The following is a 21,364-nucleotide window of genomic DNA, read 5'->3' on the forward strand; positions in this document are numbered from 1 at the left end:
TACTGACTGTCTGTAAGTCTGTCTGTCTGTCTGACTATCTGAATGGATGGATGTCTAGTTCTACATAACATACATATGTATGTATGTATGTATGAATATGTGTGTATGCATGTAAGTAGTGTTGATAAACTCGTGGTTCTAATGTAGTTGATAAAAGAAAAAATAAAAACGAAATACTTTTGCTTGTACTATAAAAAGCCGTTGTTTGTTCTACTAACTTAAATATCGAAGAAGTTTTATTTTTTAGGGTTAATAATAGAACAACTTTTTTGTCTTCAAAAGGAGTCAAACGATTTGCTTTTATAAACGGCCTTCTTATACACACACACACACATATCCCCATGCATATAAATAAATACATATTTCTTTGTTTTTTTTCATTTTTATTTATGTTCTGATTCTCTGGCTTTATTCTTTTAAACGTATTTTTAACTAAACAAGTTTTTTTTTCATTTAGCTCTACGGATTTTACGTATCTGAGTATGTATGTATGTATGTATCCGTTACTAGTATTTGTTAATACGCCATGCTGTTTGTTGTTGTTTTTATTTGCTGTATTTTTGTCAAAAATTGTGGTTAATGGTTGTTTGTTTCAAGTTTTTAAAGATCTTGACTGTTTTATTCTGTAGAATTTTATTTGCTTAACAGTCATTAATCCATATCCATACATACATACATACATACATACATACATACATACATACATACATACATATTATGTATGTATGTAAATACATATACAGTGGTGGTCAAAAGATATGCAACTAGTAACAGAATTTTACAAAAGTTGTTTAAACTAGTTTTTAAGGTAAACAAAAATATTCATTTGCTTATAATATTTTTTTATATATGCTTTAAAAATAAGAATATGAAATTTAATTCAGAATTTTTTGCATTGAAAAGAAAAAAAATTAAAAAAAACTACGTATTTCTGATATTTCATTGGCCAAAACATATGGAACTAATTGCTTCGAAAACATTTATGTCTATAAAACTTCATATTTGGTGGCAAATCCTATATTCGGCAAAGCAGTGATGCTGTTAAATTTGCAATAAAATTTGCATGAATAGCGTTCCAAGCATCTACCAATCTTCGAAACATAATATTTGAATTAGTGCAATTTTCGGAAATACTCATCCATTCAAAAGTTACAGATTTTTGATCCGAAAATTACCAAAAATTTCCACTGTGCAACGTAGCCAATTAATTATATTTCATTTAGAAAAAGGGTAAAATACTCCGAGAATTTTTTAAACAATATTTATGTGCAGTTTGTAACAAATAACAATTCACTATATTTGAGGAGCCGCATTTAAAATTTTTGGGAAATTGAGATTTATTTATTTCGCCCCCTTAAAAAACTGCATGAACCTGAAAAAGAACCTTTTGTTAAAAAGAAGAAGTAAAAAAGTACGTTTTGTTAAAATCAAAATTAAAGAAGTACGTTTTATATGCGTTTTTTTAAACGATAATATTTTGAATGAATGTTTTTAATAATGATCTAATATACACTATTACCCTGGTTTGTGTCGCTTCGTTCTGCATCGGTTTCGATGTTGCGTCTTTTTAAAATTTCTGTGATTTCGAAGTGGCGTAGATTTTGTTCCAGTTTCGTTGCATGGCTTCGAAGTTGCGTCGTTAGTGCTTCGATTTGCATCTTTTTTGTTTCAGTTTGCGTCGCATGGCTTCGAAGTTGCGTCGTTAGTACTTCGATTTGCGTCTTTAATATGAAAATGTTTGTATTGAAAAATCTATTTTTTCAGCAAAAATTTTGAAACCAATTAAATTCAAATGTATGGAAAATCGTGTTTCGTTTTGCGTCGCGTTTCTCCAGGCCCAATTAGCGACGCAAACCGGAGTATTAGTGTACATACTAGTGTTGTACGTTTTGGTAGTCACCAATTATTTTAGAACCCATTTACATAGTAAAAAAATTCAAAGAATTATGCTAATTTGATTATTTCTAGTAGATTTCAACCCAAATATTATAAAAATACCAAAAAAACCAATTTGTCAAAAAATGCGAAAAAGTACCTTTTGTTCTGCGGCACCTCATTTGTGCTCTAAAACAAAACCCATGGATTTTGACCTTGTGGTCAAAATTAATTGAAATTGAGAACTTTATATGATATTGAGAAAATTACAAAATAAATGAAGAATTTATATTTAAAATTGAGAAAATTCTAATTGAAAATGAGAATTTCAATATGAAATTGAGAAAAATCCAAATGAAATTAAGAATTTAAGAATCCAAAACGAATTGATAAATGATAGATAAAACTCCAGAATTATTATACTAGTTCACAACATTTACCTGTTATTGGAAATTTTATACAAATTTTGTTCAAAAGTAGGTTCTAAGTAGTGAAAAAATAGGACAAATATGCTTAAAATTCTTCGCAGAATCATTGCCTCCCAACGATATTTAAGTTTTTTGCTTCCATACAAATCGACCCACCAGTAGTTAACCTTAGTAATTCAAGAATTATAATTTTGATGCGCTTTAAAATGCACATTTTTAAAAAAAAAAACGTTTGAGCAACAAGTATTTCAGCCTATGGTACCAATAAATACTATTTGTATTTTTGGATATACATAACGAAAAGTATGTGTGTGACCTTATAAATACTATATGTATTAACATTGACCCTGAGAAAATCATTAAGGTAATTCACGTCACTTTTTCTTACCCTTGCGAAAATGCGAACTTTCGAAAAATCACAACATTGATAAACGTATAGTTGTGAATTGTGACCTGAATTAAATTCATCAGAATAGTGCAATATAACAGTAAAGTACTAAATTAATAAAAATTATCGTTCTATTAGACCACGATTTTATATAACCGCTTAAAAGAGACTGGTACGTTCTCTTCTTTAATAAAAGCGAACAAATTTTGTTTATTCATATAAATAAATAAATACATATTGTACCAGAATGTTATGAATAAAAGTTAAGACCAATACAAATACAAATACAAATGAATTAATGAATGAATGAATCTTCAATAAAACATTTTATATTTTATTTATTTTTTAAGTTTCTCTTAGAATATTAAGACAACAGGTTTCTTTATAAATTGGTTTTGAAGGTATTTCGTGGTAAATCACTGAAGCGTTTATTAATTTTTTTAAATGCATTTTAAACAAAACAACACTAAAGGTAGGGTCACACAAGGAAAATATTTGCTCAGAAAAGCTTAACCACTTTTTTTAGCATAAATTTGTTTGACGTGTTTACTTTTACAATTGTTTTGTAAGATCAAACAGCATCAAATAAAATAAAACAACATTTTTTGTTTCGAATCATCCAAAGTAAAATAACTTTTTGATATAAATAAAAAAATTCAAATATATTTTATTTAGTGGTTTACGTATTTCTCGTCAAATATTTGTCATGTGTGACCCTACCTTAAGTACTCGTTGAACGCATTTGTTGCTGGTTGAATTAAACTCAATTCAGGGCCAATACATCATTGAACAGTGTAAACATAAAAAAACCACAATAATGAGAGAAATAATGCAAAATATAAAACATAAATAATATTATTTATACTTGTATGTACATATGTACATGTATGCGAATATTCGAATATGCGAAAATATTCCTCTGAAAGTCAACATTTTTACAGCTTTTTTTGTTGTTTTTTAATTGGTGTAAAGAACCTTGATGAGTAATTTATGACAGAGGAGGTGTTGCCGCGATTATAAACTTGAACTAAACACAAAAGTTATTGTTAACCGATTGAGAAAATATTCACATTCAATTAAATAATGTTTTCTCTATTTGAAAAATTTAAAATTAAAGTAAAGATTCTCAAATAAGTAATTTTTTTAATTTACAAAAATCTATGTATTTAAGGACTGAGATCGAAAATTTTTTAACATACATACATATGTATATGTCAATAAAAATTAAACCACTATACTTACAGCTTTGAATCTTTTTTGATTTGATTGAAATTATTGTTACAATTTACAAAAAAAAAATACTTTTATAGTTCTAATATGGAATTTTGAACCTTTTTCGAAAACCCTTCCGTTATGGTTTTTATAGAGCTGTATGTCACTTTATTCGAACAGGTTGTCCATCTCCGTTTAAAATCTACCACACATTTGGACACCTTTTTTGTGCTCTTCAATTCTCTTTTAACAAGAACCAAATATCTCTCCACTGGAATCAGCTCCAGGCAGTTTGGAAGAATTGCATCTCTTGGTACAAATACCACATTATTGTTCATGTACCACTCAAGACCTTGCTTGCCATAGTGACAGATGCCAAATTAGGCCAAAAATAAGTGGAGACATTAAGAAGTCATATGAATGGAAACATACTTTTTTGTAAACATTCATTGACGTAAATTTCGGTATTGTATTTTTGTATTGTAACAAATGTTTGTCTTTTTGCCGCAACTGCATATTGCTTACTTTACCAAGAACTTTTTGGGAAATTTTGTCTGCTTTTGGGGCCTAAACTCGAGCATCTGTAACATAAAAAAATTGACCCAGAAGCTTCGAAAAATTTTCCATACGTACATATCGTCATCCATTATGCAGCAGGTATATTTTTTGTATAAAATTTTACTTAAATTTTCGTGATCTGCCTTTGGCCTCTAAATTTTTAGCAGAGTTCCTGTCAGGAACTTTTTGAGCTTTGTGTGCTTTTAAACCTGCATTGGCTTTAACTTTTCGTACCAAATAGTCCGAGTACTGACCTAACCGGGCTGCTTTCCTACAGGAAACATCATGTGGACCATTCCTTCTATCTGAACCAGGTTTTATATCAACGGACAAGTTCTCCCGGTACTGTTTAATAACATTGGAAACAGTTTGATAGCAGTTTGTAGGACCAAGTTGGGTTTTGTTGAAAATATTTAATAATTTTAGTACGCACAAATGAACGTAATTGACATTAAACATAATAACTGACATGCTTTACAAACGTAACTTGATAAAAAAACACAAATAAAATAATACTTGGCTTAAAAGTTTTAATGAAAAACGTGTGTTAAGAATTTTACGATCTCAGTCCTTAGTATCTATTAGGGTGATCGATTCTTCGATTATTTTTAGAAACTTAATAATATAAACCGGTTAACCGGTTTTTTGGGAAAATATTAAAACGCCTAGAAATAAGAAGAAAAAATGTTTTATTTATTAAAATAATTGTGATTAAAACAGTTTTGCTTACTTCTTTTATCATTCACAAGGTCTTCGGTTCAAATTTGTCCCATTTTGAAATTAATATTTAATTTTTTCTAAAAGTGAGTGGTTGATATTTTATGGATTTTATTTAATTTCAAATGTCAACAACTACATTAGGTTTTTAGGAAAATAAATTGGCAACAAAAATATCTATAAACTTGTTTGGACTTAAGGTCGTTTGTCTCAGAGCGTTAGTAGCACTACAATATATCTTTGGTAGCTCTAATATATATCTGTCTCTTTTCATCATACTTGCTGACCATTATGCTCGAACTACTGTTTTTCTTAAAACTTTTGGTAAAATGGGTAAAATTTTACCCATTTAGAAATTAAATTTAATTTTTTTTAAAAATGAGTGGTTGATATTTTTGATGTTTTATGCCTTTAATTTAATTTCAATGTTAACAACTACGTTAGGTTTTTTTTAAAAAAAAATCTATTTTCTATTTTGGTTAAATTTGACACGAAGATCGTTACGTCAGTAAATTTGAAGACCTTATGAAGGTAAAATAATCTCTTAGGAATAAGTAAAACACTGTTTAAATGCTTTGGAGTATATCGATTATTTTTATATAAAACTTGCCATTGAAAATTATCTTTTACTCGGTGTATTTGTAGGACATATAGAAAACAAAGCATTGAGTAAGTTTTCAGGCCTTCCAGATCACTTGTGTCATTTCCTAAATATAAAAAGTCTTCTAAAATAGTTGAAGCATTTGTTTTAATTTTTTTTTTTTTGGATTTTGAATATTTTTTAAAGTTTTTAATACACTAAAACTCATAAAACACACTTTTAGAAAAAACCGGATATTCGAGGAGAAAAACCCGGTTTCTTCGATATTCGAAATGTGAGCTTTTCAAAAAAACCGAAACCGACCTTACAAAAAAAACCGGTTATAACCGGTTATTAAAAACCGGGCCGATCACCCTATTATCTATTTATTTATTAAAAATAAACACGTCATTAATACGAGTTATCAGATTTTTTATTTTGCACTATCTTGAAAATGGAAACACAGATTAAATTGTCTTAATATTATTTAAAGAAACCAAAAAGATAATAAATGCATGCTACATATAAAAATAAAATTAAATTATTCACAATATTTGTTCAGCGATAAGCGAGCTAAATGAAAAAAACAGAGCAGTTTGTGTCTAAAAACAAATAAAATATTTAAAATTGTACTGCAATTGTTTTTTATCGTTCCCATTTTTTTTTTTGCTCATTCAAAATATGTACGTATGTACATACACACAGCCTCAGAAGTGAGTATACACCAGTGAATTTTTTGATTTTTTTAAGATCATAAAAACCATTATATTCCAACTTAAATCTTCTCTTTTCAGAACCGAATCTATTATTCAACTCGATCTCCATCAAATCGAAACTTTTAAATTTTAATCGATTTAAGGATTTTCATTATCTTAAAAAAAATCAAATAATTTTTGGTGTTTACTCACTTTTGAGGCTCACTGTATATACATAGATATATAAAATTAACTGGCATTTCACGTTCGTGTTTCTTATCATTAAAAAGTTTTTATTAAATTAGATTATAACACATTATTATATTAGAAAAAGAAAGAAATTTACATATATTCATTGAGCCATTTTTTAAAATTAGTTTTCCAGTCAGATTTTCGGGATTTGTTCCCATAACTCTAAGCAAACCTTTGTATTTTTTTTATTAGTCGGCATTCAATATTTAAACCGTAAATTTGTAAATTTTTAAGAATGTATCAAAAAAGTTTATAAAACTATCTACTTGTACGTTTTTTTTCAGTAATTGATTTAATAATATTTCTCATATACATATATAGGTACCAATAAAATTTTAGGAAACAAATAATGATTTTATTTACTACATACACCATCTTAAGAAGTAATAGATCTCAATGTAATCACAATACATAATGAATTACTAACTATGCTAAATATTGATTGAATCATGATGATTGAATGTATTTAACCTTGTGGTACTAAATGTACCACAAAATTAAGAATAAACCTGCGATAAAATCAAAAACCAAAGCAAGAACAAGAATAACTGAATGAATGAATGAATGAATGAGTGAAAAAGTGCCATAAACTACTCATAGTTAGTTAGTCAGTGCGTCCGTCAGTCATTTTGATATTAAACAAACGAACGAGTATGTTGTCTTTTATGTTGCTGGATGTTTATTAAACAAAATATTTTATACATTATGTCTATCAGCACCCAGCGGTTCTTTTCAACGAACTAGTGATTTTACCTATCACTTAGGGTGACAACACGTGCATATAATAAGCCGGGGGTCAAACTTAAATGGACATCTCATATACAGCCCAATAACCGATTGCATGTAAACAAAACATCCTCCGACCACTCTCCAATAGATTATTTCTAGTGTGTTAATGAACTACTTTCTAAAGTGCAGTGACTACAGGTTACTTATAGGTTACTTAGAGACACTAAAGTGACATTTGACTTCACGCTAGGTTACTTGTGATGTCAGTATACTTAAGCAAAAAGAAAATAAACTTCATGAGAATTATATGAACACAATTTGTATAATACCAGTTTGTACGAATTTCTCGACAAAAGACCCCAAATATGTATATAAATTGTAGTCAGCCAAGTGATCAGATATTAGTGACAATTACTGTCTATAAGAGATACATTGTTTCTAAAATGTGTTAAAGAATGTGGAATTAATTCAATCACAGAAATACATGACAATTCGGTAGGTATTAAATTTTTGTTCATACTTGTTTCGCATCTTTGGAAGTTCTTTTCATATTTGCTAGATTTGTCAATAATGTTTTAGTGGGGAGAAAATATTAAAACAAAAACTTCTTAACATTTTTTGACGTTCACAGTATGTATGTATGTATTCATGATGAGTACAACGGGTAAAAGCGTGGTTTAAAAGTTGTAATTAACTTGAGCTTTTTTTTCTCTTTTTATTTTGTTTTTTTTTATAGCGCAGAAAAACAGTTTTTAACGTTCTTCTCCAGAGGATTAGCGTGAAAATTGTGTTGGTAACTACAATAACAACAACAGCAAACTTCAGCAACAACAACAAAAACAACAGCAGCAACAGTGAAAAAATGCAAATAAAAAAATAATTCATAAAAACTGACAACCTAAGCAAAAAATTCAAAATAACAAAAACTACAGCAAGAACGAAAAACAACCACAATGAAATAAAGTCAAATAGAATATGAAGAGTATATCTGTGGAGTTTGGACAAAACATCTTAAGTCGAGATAGGAAAATATCTTAGTTTTTTTTTATAATAAAAATAACTTTTCAAAACGCTCCGTTTACACTAATCTGCTTCTTCTTACGAATGTTAGTTTCCGAGATATCATAAAAAACAAATCAACTTTTTTGGAGTTGTTGATGATTTGTTGAATTTATCGATAATTATTTTATTATTTATCCTTTGTATAATTCTTTGTCTCAAATAATAACGTTCTTCAAGGACAAATAATAAAATAATGATCGATAAATTCAAGAGTTTTACGCTCTCCTGAAAAATTTTAAAATTCTACTTAAGTTGTTTTGTCAAAAGTTCACAGATTTGTATGTACATACAGTGGGGAGCACAAATGAGCACATGTTGGTACTTTGTGCACTTCTTATGGAATAAAAATAAAACTAATAAAGCAAATTCAACAATTTTTTCTGTCATTTATTTTATGTACAAAAAGCATCGAGTTCTAAGTAAAATACAGACAAAACGAATATAACTCGCGTGTACTCATTTTTGCACTCCACAAAAGTTTTAGGTCATAATTACGTTTTTAATAATTTGTCCGTCTCAATGTCCCGATCTCAATACTGGAACAATACCGATTAACTCCTACCAATTTGTGTAAGCTTTAGTAGCGGATTGTGATCGAGAGGGCGAGTATTCCAAATGAAGTAAATTAAAAATTTGTGGACAAAGTTATTTACTTAAAACGAATTTTTAAAAAAACAAAAAAAAAAAACATTAAAAAATGCAATTTTTACCTAAAGTTTTTGTGGGGTGCAAAAATGAGTATTTTAGTTTTCTCTGTCTTTTACTTAGAACTCGATGATTTTTGCTTTGAATTGTAATTCATTTTGGTACATATTAAAAATAAAATAAATTACAGAATTTTTTTTTGGATTTGCTTTATTAGTTTTATTTTTATTCCATAAGATTTGTATGTGTGCTCCCCACTGTACATACAGTAACTATGTATACATATGGATACAATGGAAACTTTTCCAAATACTCAATTAATAGGCCAAAAATCAAAGAAATTTGCAAGTATTTCATTAATGGGTATTTCTCAAACTCTCTTGTTATTAATTATCTTATCTTGGAGTAGTTTTACGTGGTATTCCTCATATGTGTTGAGTTTTTATAGTAACTGTCTCATGGAATGTTTTTTTATAATTTTTGAATATGGTGAACAAATCGATTGACTATTTAAAATCGCGATTTCAAAAATACATATACTTTATAGGATCGAAAATGAAAAATGTAGAATTTAAAAACGGTATTAACCGGTATACCCTTGCCCAGGAGCGGATTCCAAAAGGAAATTTTCCACCACAAAACCGAAAAGTTTTAATATAAAAAAAGTAAAAAATGTCAAATCAATTTTACTTTATTTAAAAACCCCACCCAGTCCATATGATTGAACAGGATCCGTGCCTTCCCTTGCCACTCGTGGTAAAGAGTATAATAAATGTTGTAAGAAATAACAGTAAAACATGATGCTTTTCACATCGTTTTCTTAAATATTATTTTTTCTAACAGAAGTTTTAAAGTTTCCATTGTTTAGCCAATATAATATAATTGAATAGAATACCTAGCAAATTTGATTTGATGTTAGAAATATACATATTGCACTTCATCAACAAGAGGGTATTATTAATAAAACGAATAATTCAAATAAGAGATTTTAACTTGTTCGAATAATTCGATCACATGTTTAAAATTAATCGAATTATTCGAATAATTTAATTTTTTTTAAAAAAGTAAAGAATAAAGTTTTGATGACGGTTTTTTAATATTTTATTGTTAAAGAAAAAGAAAAAATAACGTTATAGTTAAAAAAATAATGTTAAAAAACATTCGAAAATAAAGTCTATTATTAAATATTCAAATATACAAAACAATTGAATAGCAAGCAAACCCTTCAGTTTCCGTTTTGGAGCTATGCTTTCAAAATTTGAGCTATGGACATGACCCTGAATTCAAATATACAATATAAACGTATTAAGAACTTTTTTATGTCTATGCTATTTCTAAATTATTTATAACAAATTGTATTATACATCAAGCTCTATCAACGTTGCCAAATCTTTGCTTAATAAAGTGGTCTTGAGGAATTACACAATAAAGGGAATCGGTCCAAAGTTTGATATCATTGTCAGTGAACGTGGATAATTTGAAGTCAGACAGTGCATGATTATTGACGCATTTACAAATACGCAAAAAGTTTATTACCATGTTAGACAAAGATGTTAAACGATGTTGAAGGTCATGTATAAGACGAACTCCATGCTTTTCTTGCAACAAAACGTTTAGTGTTTATCATTCGATTTATGAAATATTTTGCAACACTTACGTACGCGGTTAATAACATCACTTATATACATATATTTTAATATAAATCCAATATACATCCTCAATATCACTTTCGACGGCCGTTCCAAAATCACATTCTCCATCACATTCAACTCCACTTTAATATAAGTTAAAATTTTTATTATTAATTGCGATTCTTCTAATATTTCGCCAGCTAAATAACAAATATTTCATTCCGTACCTCTTATTTTCATTGGTTCAAGTCCTAAGTTACAAATTTTTAAAATTTGTTTTTAGAATTGTAACTTCTTGCAGTAATATTTATATATTTATAGAAGGAGCTATCGGAACACTCATCTACAGTGATCGAAAGTTCCTTCGTCTTTAGTTATTTATCGAATTTCAGAAACAATACAATTTTTGTGAGTCATTATTACTTGTTTCTATATGAAGTTATGAGAAATTTAAAGCAATTTAATAAATTTAAATATATGTGAACATTTATTCATTTTATTCGATTATTCTATATAGAAAATGGCCATTTTTAAATTGTTCGAATAATTATTCGTAAGAAATTATCGAAAAATATTCGATTAATCGAACGATCATTAATCGAATGAATACCCTAGTATTAACTCAACATTTTTAAAACTTCACTTTTTGCAAGAAATCAACTAACAACATCAACATATATCTACTGTATCGGAATACAGTATACTCTTTCATCTCGAAAACCGCATTTGAGACCATTTTCGTGATAATAATTATTTTGAGTTTAATAAAAAATTAATTATTTTGACTTAAGCTTTATTGAAGTTAAAAATAGTCCAATTGATTTATTTCAATTTGGTTGTATTTTGACTTGATACTGTTTTTTTTTGATAAAATTTGTTTTACTTTATGATTTTAATTCGAATATAATAAAATTTTTTAAATTTTTCGGAAAAATGGTACATATTAGCTTAAAAAATAGTTTTTTTTGCAATAATTGCATAAATTTTATAGAAAAACAACGTATGTAAATATATTTTCAAATGGAATTAGCTTACTATGATATATTGATCAATATATACATACATACATGTGTGTATGAGGACGTTAGCGTTGTATTAAAATTTAATACAAAACCAGTCTATCTCATGTTTCACCAATCGTCAGATAGCTTTGCAACTAAAATCAACTATAAAATCATTTCATGTACATTGGTGTAAAATTCATAGAATTCAAGCTTAGACCACATTTTGGTAAAGGGTCATGTTTTTGAAAACTTAGATTAAGGAATTTAAAGCATAAAAAGTTTCCATTGTATTGTCACACACTGTACAGTAGGGTGGCTCTTAATAAACGAAAGTTGGATTTTGGCCATCCTCACCCCCCAGTTTGGTGAACATTGGTAAAAAAAATCATCCTGAAAAAATTTTAGGTAAATCGGTTGGGGTTAAGACATAACATTTCGCCATCATTCCATTAGAAATTCCAAATTCTGAATAAGTTTTATTTTAAATTCAGAACAGTAAGAAAATAGAGCTCATTCTCCAAAAAATGGCCAAATAATTTGTTTTTCTCGAAAATTTCAAAATTTAAATCGCAGGCACGGACAAACTATAAGAGATATTTCGATAATTTTTTTCATATTTTTATTCCCTATTATATTGTCAATAAATCACAATGAGATGATCAAAAAATTCTGAAATTTGTTTAAAAAAAAATTTGAAAAATTTGAAAATGGATTTTTGAAACAGCCGTTAAAAAATATTATTTTTTTGGTCATACCTGCGAATAGGTTAAGGGTATCCTACGAAGACAAAAACTCATAAACAAGTAAATATGGATATATTTTAAGTAAAAATGAGCTTTTATTTTAATATTTCTCAAAATATGTTAATTTTGTTCCTACATTTCATGTTCTAGTTGCCCGAGACACGTTAATGGCCTGTCGAATTTTTAATAACTTTAAAATTTTTTAACCAATTTATGTTTTTTTATGTCTCATTAGAACGACAATTACATACACATTTCTATTCTTTTAAATTAAATTGCAAAAGTAATTTCTTAATGGCAAAATTTTTACAAAAACTGAAAAAAAATGCATTTTTCCCCTTGTAAATGCATCTCCAAACATCAGAGGGCTTCCGGCACGCCACGTCTTAACCCCAACCGATTTACCTAAAATTTTATCTGGATGATTTTTTTTACCAATGTTCACCAAACTGGGGGGTGAGGATGGCCAAAATCCAACTTTCGTTTATTAAGGGACACCCTACTGTATATGCATAAATACATTTACAAAAAATAGCGTTTATTCATGGATGAATGAGGGTATGTGTATATGTATGTGTCTTAAAAAGAATGTATATAAAACTACCGTTAACTTAGCTAACAATTAAAAGAAAAAATATTAAATATTAAGTAATTAAGTATGTAATTAAGCAATATGTTGCAAAAACAGTATTTTGCCATCCACAACTCATCGTCGTACTTACATTTGAGTTTCAAATTATTTGAATTTTTTAAATTTCAGTTGCAAATTGCAATGATGATGTTATTTTATTAAATCTTTTTTCCCACAATTTGAATTACGTATTTCTTTATATTCAGTACATATGTATATGCAATAATAATTCTGGTAGTTTTGTTTGTTATCATTTGTAACTCACAACAAACACAGCATAAAAATTATTTTTGAAATTTTAAATAAAATGTGAAATATTTTTGAGATAATCACGTTTTTACAACACTTTATTTATTATGTACATAGATATTTTTATTTTAATTATTTTCTCATGGATTTTATTTTGGTTCTACCACGTACCTACTACTACTTTATCTTCTTTCTCTCTTTACTTGTTTGTATTTTTATTTCGTTTAATTAATTATAATAAAAACAAAACTCGTTAATTCAATAAGTAACTTTTTTACACTTTTTCTACTACGATGATGTCACACGTTGATCTCACGACCGGCGTAAAGCAACTGAAACAAATTTAACCAAAACACGAATGTGAAATAACAAAATTTTCTTCATTTTAACAATTTGTGCGTCTCTCTTTCTGTTGGTGGCGCACAGCGCTGCCGGACCTCCGAAGCGCGAAACACCAACGTAAACGATTTTCGATTGAACCTTTTTTGAAATATTTACAACACATTTCCACAATATTAACTTTGAGATCCAATAATGCAAAAGTAAAGTTAAGCTAAGAGAAATTTGACGATTTGACGATTTCTTTCTCGAAAATTACGATTTTCTGCATTATGAAAATATGGTATGTACTATTTTATGAAATAGTTAAAGAATTTTCTCATTTTGTTGGTGAATATTTATATTTTGAATTTTGTCAATTAAGATTTTTAAATTTTAAATCAATTTTTGTAAATAAATTACTGAAATAAAACGGAAATATTCTAAAGCAACTTTTTCTATATTGACAATATTTATTCGGAATATAATGACATTACCCCATTCAATTGAAGCCGCCAAGCTCGAATTTATGCTTTAATCTCAGGCATTATTACCTTCCGAATGGACTACCTACAGCGTGGTGATATATTTTAATGAAATTATCTTTAAAAAGTATTATCAGAGATTGTTCTTTCGGGTCATAATAAAGATTTAGACATTAAATTCTATTTTATGTGTTTTATTTAAAATTAAAAAAAAAAACTTCTAAATGAAACCTTATATTATAATTAAATTGAGATATATTTTTTTATTTTAGTGATCCCTTATTTATAAACTTCAATTTTAAGAAATGTTTTTTGATAAATGTGATGTTTTCGTTCACTTTTTAAATAGCAATTTAAAATTCCTGTTAGAAATCTTGACCTTTTTAATTTTTCCATTTTTTTGACGATTTTTAAAATTCGAAATGACGATTTTTTTTCTTTTTTATCGGATATTGACGATTTTTTCCCAAATTCATCTGGCAGCTATGATTATCACTCGTTTCTATAGTTGAGAGGAGAGTTTAAGCGAAACTGAATTATAATCAGTATTGCCGTGTTTATTGAATGTAAAATAAACTTTTCAGTTCTTTAATTGATTTCTTTTTGTTCAATGGATTTTTGGTCAGCTGTTTGTACTTAATGGAGGAAGTTACATGTACAGAAACAACACAGGAGACTTTCCCGAACTAGTAATTTTACTTATCAACATATCTAGCTACATGACTCGCAAGTAGTCAACGCATTGAATTCACATACCGGGTACATAGAGTCAGTTACCTGACTAGCTACCTAACTGGTGACTTGATCAGCTACAGAACTGGTTATTTTAACATGTAATTGACCTCAAATAGTCAGTAAAAAGACATCTCATATACAGTCCAATAAGTGATTGCTTGTAAACAAAACTTTCTCCGACAACTCTCCAATAGATTACTTCAGATGTGTAAAATAGCTACAGTAAAATCTGAAAAAGTTAACCGAAATGTCCCAAGGGTAATTAACTTTTTCGAACTTTTGACTTTTCTAAGCGGTTTTCAAACTTGCAAAAATATAAGTATAAACATAGATTTTTCGAAAATTAAAACAATAAATTTATTTTAATGACTTACCCCCAGTAACACGAAGTCTGGTTATGTTTTAACTAATAGTTTAACTAATAGTTATACTGACAGTTTTCATATAAAAATAATTTTAACCGGCAGTATAACTATTAGTTAAGGCATAACCAGACTTCGTGTTAATGGGGGTTAGTTTTCATCATTACAAAACTTAGATTTAACTGGTACCGGTACTGGTTTGAAGTTAATTCAGTCTTGACCATTTTCGTGCACAGAAACTAAATATATATTAATAGATTAACTCTTATATACTAGAGAGTTAACTTTTTCGAGATTCCACTGAACTTTCTAAAGTGCAGTAAAAAATAAACAAAAAAAGTGACAATTGATTTCACGTTAGGTTACTGGAATGTCAGTATACTTAAGGAAAAAGAAAATAAACTGTATGAGAATTATATCAACACAATTTATATAAAAACAGTTTCCAGAATTACGCATCCTAAATGCAGTACACAATTTACGTTTAAAGTGACTTTACTCTAGATTACTTAGAGACACTTAAGTGACTGTTGTCTTATCGCTAAATTACATGAGATAAATAAAATAACCAATTGAATTCTCTCGGCACTACAAAAGAGCACATATGTGTCAAAGAACCAAAAATAGATAAATTGGAGTCAGCCAAGTGATCAGACGTTAGTGACAATTACTGTATATAAGGGATACATTGACTACTTGCTAACTTCTGTGAATTGTTAACTTTAGATATAACATACTACATACGATACATTCGAGTATTTATGAGATTTAGTGAATGCAGTGAAACTGTAACCTAATATGAATATAAATATAAAAAAAATGCACGGCAACACTGGATCCATAAAATACTATGTAAGTAAGTAAGGCGCAATTTACATTAAGACTTTTCAGACGTGTGTTTTTTCGAATTCCCTTTTGAGAATCTTCCAAAAAATCATGAACATTTACACGGTGATTTTTTACATTAAATTATGTTTGTCTTATTTTTGACATTTAATTGTTGATTCTCTTTAGTTGTTTATTCGTAATATTTTTTTTAAACGAAAAAAAATATTTGATTGTGGAAAATAAATTGGACAATTTTTTAAATTGTTTTTAAAGGTAAATTCAAAATGTGTGATGGAATAAATGAAGAAATGTTTGATTTAACTTAAAAAAAAAATCTCTTTTAATATAAATGATGTTTTCACTTCAACAAACGAAAAATTATAAAACATAATAAGAAGAATACGAATGAGTGTAAAGAGGAATGTCAAAAAGAAACATGAAAAACCGAAATCATGTTTGTTTTCTTACCCCCCACTCTTCTCTACCCCTCGCACAATCAATCATCGACAAACATGAAAACAGACGTCTGGGCAAACATGGAAAAAAATCATCGTGTAAATTGCGTGTTAGTAAGTGAGTTGTTTTTCTTTTTGCTGTTGTTGTTGTTGTTATTTACTTGTTCAACAAGTGAGAAATTCCAGCGGGAAAAAATGATAGGACTTCAGTATGTAGGCCTTCTAAAAGGCATACTTACACATTCTAAAAGATCCGATACTAATTCCACACGGCTTGCTCTTAGAAGGTGTTCAAGAAGACCTATGAATCCCCTTCTAATAACAAATGGTTAAATAAAAATAGTCTACATCAAAAAATAAAATACTCTGCATCTCTTTGGTTAACTCTCTTTACAAAATGTACAACAATAAATGGCTTGATGTGGCTTCATGAATGATTACGACATCGACAATTCCGTTATTTTAGTGTACTCTTTACTCTTTTTTCGTGACGTCAGCAATGATTGTTTTCTTATTTTTTGAATGTAAAATACTTACTTTTTATATGAAATTTCAAAACAAATAGTGTAAAATAAATAAAAAATTAATTCAAAATTAAAATGTGGTGTGCAGTCAAAAATTGCAATAATAATAATAACTAGGATCGCCCGGTGGCCGAAATTCGACCACTTTTAAATGAAAGAATTTAAAAAATATGATGTTCTGCAAATCTAGAGAAAATAACCTTTTAAATCATCAATATTGGTGGACAATAACATACTTAAAAGTGTACCACAAAAAAACGTGTGGCCTATTTATATATAAGACAATAATAAAAAATCAAAATCGTGAACTAAAATATAGCAAAAATATTGAAAATTAATAAAGTAAAATATGTCTAATAACATAAAACCTTAAATACATTTTATTTTATTAAACATAAATAACTTTTAAATATAATTATTGACTTTTGCATTATAAATCACATACAATTTTCATATAATACAATCAGTTTTAGTCAATGTTGACGTCACTGAGCTTAAGAGAATTTTTTTAAGAGAGCAAAGGCGTAATCTTGTTTATTTCATTCATGATGTGGCTTCTTATTTATTTTTGATATCATGTTTCAAAAAATTAAACAAACAACTTCATTTTAATTGTTATTTTTATTTTAGATCTTCTAATAAGACTTTAAATAGGGGTTCCATGGTAGACGTTCTATAAAACTTGAAAATGCACGATTTTCATAGGCCGTCCTTTGATGCTATTTTCTACAATTTTAGATTAATCTAATGCTTTTTTTCTCTTTTAGGCACTTTATTAGGCCTTCTCATGTAGCCCTATCATAAGACTTTGCAGGCTTTGCAGTAGTCCTACCTTTCTAGGCATTCCATATGACAGTCCTCTACAGGCCTTTCATTAGATCAGTAATACATATATGGTTTTGTTCACGCATAAGTAGCCCTTCCAAAGTAGACCTTCTAATAGCTCTTCCCAATTAGGGCTTCTAGAAGCCCTTGCAAAGTAGGCCTTCTAGTAGCCCTTCCTAAGTAGGCCTTCTCTCGGCCCTCTGACAGCAGCGAGTGTGCAAGGCCTTGGCTCGCAATGACACGCCGTGTAAAATTGAAATGATTTTGCAATACGGCTAGAAGTCCTTGTGGAAGGCCTTTAGGAAGGCCTCTTTACTGCATCTTTTCCCGCTGAGATGTAAACAAATCGTTGATTACACTTTTTGAACAAAACTCATAGGAGTCGTTTGTTTATTCCATAATAAATACATGAGAGAGAATAGTTAATATGGGGTCTCATTTAATATTTTTGAGTTGTTAAAATGGATGAATGTGGTCTAGTCTAGTAAAGTCTAGTTTGTGTGTGTACCAGTGATGGGATTTGAGGCACAATTTGTAACTTTTCAAAATATGTACATATGTATGTATTAAGATTAATTCGGAAATGAATATTAAAAATTATAAATTTTCTTTCTTTGATAAGCTGTATTTTAAAAATAAAAACACATTTTGCAGATACCAGGAATTTACTTTTTTCAGTATGGATTTCAAAAGTATGTACGGCAGTATTACAATGATTGATTAAGTTATATTTCAAATTATGTCATATAATTCAAAAAATACTTACCCGATTCGAATAAAGTAAATGGTTTTTAAAAGACCAACAAGTGATTGTAAAAATTGCCAATTATTAGTAAAATAAAAAAAGGTTCACATTTATTTTTAACAAAAAATTAAAAATAGTTCAAAATATTAACTCAAAAAATTGTCCGTACCCTATAAATAAATTTACATACATATCTATTTATGAAATGCATATTATGATGATGTATGATGTCCTTAATATTGAATATGGTGTCGTTTAGTAGCAATTACGTGTCTTAAGTGGTGTTTCATCGATAAAGCCAGTTTTTCTGTAGTTTTTGAACAAATATTCCACCATTCTTGAACGATGGCATCTTTCAGCATTTTCTCCAAAATAACTCATAGATGTTCTATGCGATTTAAATCTGGGCTCTGGGGAGGGTGAGGCATCACTTCCTTAACGTTGTAGAGGAACCATTCTCACACATCCATGGAAGTGGGCTTTGGGTCGTTGCCGTGCAAGAACTCGAATCGGGTAAGTATTTATTGAATTATAATCAAATATATTTCAGCTGTATGGGGTACGGACATTGTTTGAGTCAGTGTATGTACATATTAAACAGGCATATTTTTTTTATAAATTTCAATGAACATTAACGATCGCTTTTGAAAAGATTATAATTTGAAAATTTATTCCGAAAGTTTCATTTATTCTGAGTAAAATTAGTAAAGCTTACTTAAATCAACGAATGAACGATTATAAATGCAATAACTAGGATTTAATTGAAACAAATGGAATTTCTCATTCAATACAATAAAATATGGAAGAAGACATTTTTCATCCCTGCCTGACACAGTTCGAACATAATCATTACATTCATTTTGATGAGTTCTTTAACAATTATTATTTCTACATTTGGAGTTTAGAAAATCTTAGAGATATTTTTGGAATTATGTTGAAATGAAACCTCCAGCCGAATATAAGATGACGCGCTACATTTCAATTGAAATACCGCTACTTTTTAAATAAAATAATGTCAAAAAACCGATAAAATTCCTATTTATTTTCTGTAAAGTTGTCTTGGCACTTTTTATATATAAATTTGGGACTGAATATATGTACTACATAAATGTTAAAATCCCATCACTGGTGTGTACGAGTACAACAAGTACCAAGGCGAATTTATACAAGGTGGAGTCAGTCAAACAGCTGATAATTTTTTTTTCGCTTTTTGGTACTAACAGTTGTCAAAGCTTGTTTTCAAATTTAAATATCTACATATTCTAATCGTATTAACAAAATATTTATTTTTACATAAATAAGTAAAGCCCTCACTATACAATTATCTACACTACATTAAGTTTTAATACATATTTGTTTAATTTTTCATTTTTGTTTTTTGACATTTGTTAAGACCAATTGTTGTATTTGTAGAACTGATAGCACCTTGTATGAATTCGTCTTGACAAGTACAAAACAACAAGTGTTTAATAATTTTGAGTACAATTCGCAAAAGTATGAGTGATAAATAAAATTGGTTGTGTTTTAAGACAAAGAAAACAAAACACAAATAATTTTTAAATTTTCACAGAAAACAATGTTTAAAATGACTTTAATTAATGTACAAACATACATACATACTTCGTTGAACAGTGAGATACATAGTGCATACACTAAAAGAAAAAGTTTCGTAAATGTAATCTTTTTTTACATTACAGTAACGATTTTGTCATCGATTTTGAAACAACGTAACGCGTCATTCCAGCTATGAAAATTGTTTCATTAGGTTCAAAATTTTCATAAATATGATGAAATTATGTCATAAATATTAATACACTCAAATATTGATATAATGAAACCTTACGTTACAGAAATGTATGTTGTCATAATTGCAATGAAAAGATTTAGTATTTACAATGAAATTGTGTCCTTATTGGAATATAACTTTGTCGTGGATAAAATGAAAAACTGCATTCATTTAATGATATTGTTTCATTAATCTAAAAATATTTTACATTAATACAATAATCACTATGTCACTGATGCAACTACATTGTTTTCTTAATGTAATGATTTTTTTACATTAATAGTATTACACATACCATTAACATAATGATATTTTCGTCGTAATATTAATGATATCCTTCGTTATTCTAATGAAAACAAGTCATTATATAATTGATATTATTCATTGCAAATATGAATATTTATTAAAAAAAGTATTACATTTTTTATATGCATATATTTAATATATTATAAATTTGTACAAAGTTTAGGTTTTGTAATTATGGTTAGATAAACTATTAAATTAAAGTACATATTAGGAATTCAGTTTTTAAATAAACAAAACTTAAATGGCGTTTTTAACACAAGATATTTTTTAACAATTTCAGTCTTTTTTAATTTTTTATAATTCACATTTTACATCATAACTCGTCTAAAAGTAGACAAACTTTAGAATTATTTTTTTCAATTTTTGACATACATATGTATTGTATAAATATTTTTCTATAAATATTCAAAAGGGATTAGAAGCCAAGATCGTTGAAAACTATTAAATAACATGAGTTGGCCATCGAAATATACAAAAAAGTTATTAATTTTAAAAGTCAACCTAAAGCCATCGGAAAGGGTTGGATTGCATCTCCTTTTGCAGATAAAAAATCTAAATGGTCCTCCAAAGACTGCATAGTTTCGTTTATATAAATA

General features: G+C 28.2%; 1 protein-coding gene across 1 annotated transcript in view; it reads right to left on the minus strand.

The window, feature by feature from the left end:
• Positions 1-13,375, minus strand: part of MICAL-like — a 113,629-nt gene extending 100,254 nt beyond the window's left edge. Inside the window, exon 1 of the mRNA XM_065508518.1 lies at positions 13,242-13,375. The gene's annotated coding sequence lies outside the window, so the exon portion shown is untranslated. The remainder of the gene's footprint in view (positions 1-13,241) is intronic.
• Between the last annotated feature and the right edge of the window lie 7,989 nt (positions 13,376-21,364).

Source organism: Calliphora vicina, chromosome 4, assembly GCF_958450345.1.
Source record: "Calliphora vicina chromosome 4, idCalVici1.1, whole genome shotgun sequence".
Lineage (NCBI taxonomy): Eukaryota > Metazoa > Arthropoda > Insecta > Diptera > Calliphoridae > Calliphora > Calliphora vicina.